A 5,554-nucleotide genomic window follows, 5' to 3' on the forward strand; every position below is an offset into this window, starting at 1 on the left:
AATTCTACCAGATCTTCAAAGAAGAGTTAATACCAATACTCTTTAAGTTGTTCCACACAATAGAAACAGAAGGAACATTACCAAACTCCTTCGATGAGGCTACAATTACCCTGATTCCTAAACCAAACAAAGATGCAACAAAGAAAGAGAACTACAGACCAATCTCCCTCATGAACATTGATGCAAAAATACTCAATTAAATACTGACAAACAGACTCCAAGAACACATCAAAACAATTATCCACCATGATCAAGTAGGCTTCATCTCAGGGATGCAAGGGTGGTTCAACATATGAAATTCCGTCAATGTAATACACCATATAAACAAACTCAAAGAAAAAACCCACATGATCATCTCACTAGATGCAGAAAAGGCATTTGACAAAATCCAACACCCCTTCATGATAAAGGTCTTGGAGCCATCAGGAATACAGGGAACATACCTAAACATAATAAAGGCAATTCACAACAAGCCAACAGCCAACATCAAATTAAACAGAGAGAAACTCAAAGCGATTCCACTAAAATCAGGAACAAGACAAGGCTGTCCACTCTCCCCATACTTATTCAATATAGTACTTGAAGTTCTAGCCAGAGCAATAAGACAACATAAGGAGATTAAGGGGATACAAATTGGAAAGGAAGAAGTCAGGCTTTCCCTATTTGCAGATGACATGATAGTATAGACGAGTGACCCCAGAAATTCAACCAAGGAACTGATACAGCTTATAAACACCTTCAGCAACATAGCAGGATACAAGATCAACTCAAAAAAATCAGTAGCCCTCCTATATACAATTGACAAACAGGCTGAGAAGGAAATCAGAGATACATCACCCTTTACAACAGCCACAAATGATATAAAATACCTTGGGGTAACTTTAACTAAGCAAGTGAAGGACCTATATGACAAGAACTTTAAGTCCCCGAAAAAAGGAACTGAAGATGTCAGAAAATGGAAAGATCTCCCATGCTCATGGATAGGCAGGATTAACATAGTAAAAATGGCAATCTTACCAAAAGCAATCTACAGATTCAATGCAATCCCCATCAAAATACCAACACAATTCTTCACAGACCTGGAAAGAATAATACTCAACTTCATATGGAAAAACAAAAACCCAGGATAGCCAAAAGAATCCTGTACAATAAACCAACCTCTGGTGGCATCATGATCCCTGACCTCAAGCTCTACTATAGAGCTACAGTAATAAAAACAGCATGGTACTGGCATAAAAACCGACATGTGGACCAATGGAATCGAATTGAAGACCGTGACATTAATCCGTGCACCTATGAACATATAATTTTTGACAAAGAAGCCAAAACTGTACAATGGAAAAAAGAAAGCATCTTCAACAAATGGTGCTGGCATAACTGGATGTCAATGTGTAGAAGGCTGCAAACAGATCCATATCTATCACCGTACACAAAACTTAAGTCCAAGTGGATCAAAGACCTCAACATAAGTCCAGTTACTCCGAACCTGATAGAAGATAAAGTAGGAAGGAGTCTTGAATGCATTGGCATAGGAGATCACTTCCTAAATATAACACCAGTAGCACAGACACTGAGAGAAACAATCAATCAATGGGACCTCTTGAAACTGAGAAGCTTTTGTAGAGCAAAGGATAGGTCAACAAGGCAAAGCGGTAGCCTACAAAATGGGAAAAGATCTTCACCAACCCCACATCTGACAAAGGGCTGATATCCAGAATATATAAAGAACTCAGGAAATTAGACATCAAAATGCCCAACAGCCCAATTAAGAAATGGGCTATAGAACTAAACAGAATTCTCAACAGAGGAAGTTCAAATGGCTGAAAGACATTTAAGGAATGATTCAATATCCCTAATCATCAGGGAAATGCAAATCAAAACGACTCTGAGAGACCACCTTACGCCTGTCAGAATGGCTAAGATCAAAAATACTGAAGACAGCTTATGCTGGAGAGGATGTGGAGCTAGGGGAACTCTCCTCCACTGCTGGTGGGAATGCAAGCTTGAACAGTCACTTTGGAAATCAATATGGCGCTTTCTTAGAAAATGGGAATCAATCTCCCCCAAGACCCAGCTATACCACTCTTGGGCATATACCCAAGGAATGCTCAATCATACCACAAGGGCACTTGCTCAGCTATGTTCATATCAGCATTGTTTGTAATAGCCAGAACATGGAAACAACCTAGATGCCCTTCAACTGAAGAATGGATAAATAAAATGTGGTACATATACACAATGGAATACTACTCAGCAGAGAAAAACAATGACATCATGATGTTTGCAGGCAAATGGATGGATCTAGAAAAAATCATCCTGAGTGAGGTAATGAAAGACAAACATGATATGTACTCACTCATAGGAGGATACTAGATGTAAAACAAAGATGACTAGACTGCTACTCACAACTCCACGGAGGCTACCTAGTAAACAGGACTCTAAGAAAGACACAGGAATTGCCTAATGACAGAGAAATGGATGAGATCTACATGAACAACCTGGTAATGAGTGGGGGTAATGAAGGGCAAGTTTCGAGGGAAAGAGAGCTTAGGGGAGTGGGAGATCCCAACTGGATCAAGAACAGAGAGGGAGAATAAGGAATAAGTGACCATGATAAATGAAGACCACATGAGAATAGGAAGAAGCAAAGTGCTAGAGAGGTCCCCACAAATCCACAAAGATACCTACCTCTACAATAGACTACTGGCAATGGTTGAGAGAAAGCCCGAACTGACCTACTCTGGTAATAGGATGGCCAAACACCCTAACTGTCGTGCTAGAAATCTCATCCAATGACTGAGGGAACTGGATGCAAAGATCCACGGCCAGGCCCCAGGTGGAGCTCCAGGAGTCTAATTGGTGAGAAAGAGGAGGGTTTGTTTGAGTGAGAATTGTTGAGACCAAGGTTGGAAAAAGCACAGGGACAAATAGCCAAACTAATGGAAACACATGAACTATGAACCAATAGCTGAGGAGCCCCCAACTGGATCAGGCCCTCTGGATAAGTGAGAGTTGATTAGCTTGAACTGTTTGGGAGGCACCCAGGCAGTGGGACTGGAACCTGTCCTTAGTGCATGAGCTGGCTGTTTGGAACCTGGGGCTTATGCAGGGACACTTCGCTCAGTCTGAGAGGCTCAGTCTGAGAGGAGGGGACTGGACCTGCCTAGACTGAATCTACCAGGTTGAGCTGAATCCCTAGGGGAGGCTTTGCCCTGGAGGAGATGGGAATGGGGGGTGGGGGTTTTGGAGGGAGGGAGCGGGGAGGACAGGGGAATCGGTGGCTAATATGTAAAATTAAATTAAATTACAAATTTAAAAAAAGAATATTTAGGATAGCTATTTAACACAAGTTAATTTTTTTGCTCATTTATAGGTTTTGAGACATTGATCCATTTCTTTGTAATTGACTGTGTTTGCCAGCTTTTCATTACTGTAGTAAAGAAAAAACAATCTTGAGATGAACAATTGAATCAGAGAAGAGATGGTTTGGCTCATGGATTAGGAGGCTCCAGGCTGTGGTTGCTGGCCCGACCACTTAGGGTGTTGCAGCCAAGAGTACATTCTGCTCAGGACCCAAGTCCAGGGAATGGTGATTCCGCCCTTCAAGATGGATCTTCCCATCTCAAGTCATTTAATGAAGGCACGCTTCATAGGCATGCTTATGTGAATGGTGGGAATATGCATGCCACTTAAAATCCTAGGTGTTAACTCCCTGCTTCTGTCCTGAACAGATCATGTGGACATTGCTTCTTTCACCCATGAAGTGAAAGGAAGCTGTTTTCATAATCGTCTTTGCAAATACTCAATGCCTCAGGAGCAAAAATAATAATAATAATAATTTTGTATTAATTGTTTGTAGTAGTAGTTTGTTCTTGAGAAACAATTGTAAGCTTTTTCAGAAATGTATTTGTTAAAGTGTGTATCCTTTTTATAAGAATAAACAATTTACATTTAATATCCAGGAAATTATTTAAATAAATTTTGATAACCCCTTAAAATAGACCATCATGTAGGCTGTTAAACATATTGAAAAGGAGTAACAAAGCTAATGATATATTAAGTTTAAAAATAATATAAAATCAAATCTGTAAGTTTCATTTTTCAAAACAGAAATGAAAATTCTCTCCTTCCCTTGTGTATTTGGAAAGTTTGTTTCTATTTACCTTGATGTAACTGAAAGTTAAAATGTTAATAATAAGTTGAGAGGCTGATGAATGATAAGTTGTTAGTACTTTAAAATAGTTTATGTTTTAGATTTTTCTATAGAAAAGAATAATTTAATCAGAAAAAATTAAAATCATGCTGAATAAAATGATATTCTAGGGATATATGCTGGGCATAACCCAAAAGTGAAATAACTAGAAAATCCTACTATGAATATGGATGGATGGAAGTGAAATGACTGGAGTGTTTATATTTGCTAGAGTCCAAATTATGGATCCATATACCCTGCCAATGTGAAATGTTAGACGAGACATGCTTTGTCTGGGAGATGCTGGGTTTCACACAACTTTTAGGATGAAATCTCTCTCAGGAAATTAGCTTTTAAAAGTTATTTTTTATTCTTAGTTATGTGTCTTTGTGAGTGTCTGCCATGTTAAGTGCAGGGACACACAGGACCCAGAAGAGGGGGTCATAACTCTTGTCAGGCAGTTGTGAATCACCCAACTTTTGAAACAGAATTCCGTTCCTCTGGAAGAGCAACAAACACTCTTGAAAGTTGAGATATTTCTCCGGGCCTTCTTTCAGGAGTTCAACATTCTGTACCTTTGCTCTGTTTCAGGAAGGCCATCTTATGCAATTAGTATTTTGTTGAATGTGCTAGCCAAGACTCAGTCTGGTCCTCCAGCAACACTATTCAAATGCAAAAAAGTAAAGACTTTCTCAGTGTTTTTGAGTCACATTACATTACAACTCCATCCAGGTTCCCTTTGTGCCAATTTACTGTTTGTTTACATGTTTTTGCTGAGTGATGTGAAAGTACTCCCTACCTAAAGCAGCATTTCCCAAACATTTTTATTCTACTGTCTGAATTAGTGAGTAAGGGGTGAAAACAGAAAGAATGGATAGATAGTTTAATTCTATTTGGGGGAATGAAAAGTAGAAAAGACTGTTAGTAGCCACTAATCATACACGGTGTTCTCCTTTACTACCTTCCTTTGTCTCTAAATTGGGATTGTGGGATTGGCTGTGGCTGACAGAATTTGACTGGAAACCGAGACATGGCACTTCTGTAAAGAGCCAATGGAAATCTCATATGGCTTCTCTGGTTTTTGTTTGTTTTGTCGCAGTGAACAGAGTCCATGAATTTCAGATACTCAGTTACAAAGAGAAGGACCACTGAACCCACACAGACAGCTCAATGAAACAGCTCAGGCTCAGAACAGACTTGTAGCATGGATGACGATAGTAATTAGATCCTGTGCTGTCTTGGGCCATGAGGTCCAGTTCATTACCCTAGGGGTGACAGAATCACAGTGGGAAGTGTTTCTAAGACTATGGAGATGAGTTATTTCCTTTTATACTTCACATGAGAAACAAAACCTTAATTTAC

Source organism: Peromyscus californicus, unplaced genomic scaffold (assembly GCF_007827085.1).
Source record: "Peromyscus californicus insignis strain IS unplaced genomic scaffold, ASM782708v3 Scaffold_19__1_contigs__length_69161282, whole genome shotgun sequence".
Taxonomy (NCBI): domain Eukaryota; kingdom Metazoa; phylum Chordata; class Mammalia; order Rodentia; family Cricetidae; genus Peromyscus; species Peromyscus californicus.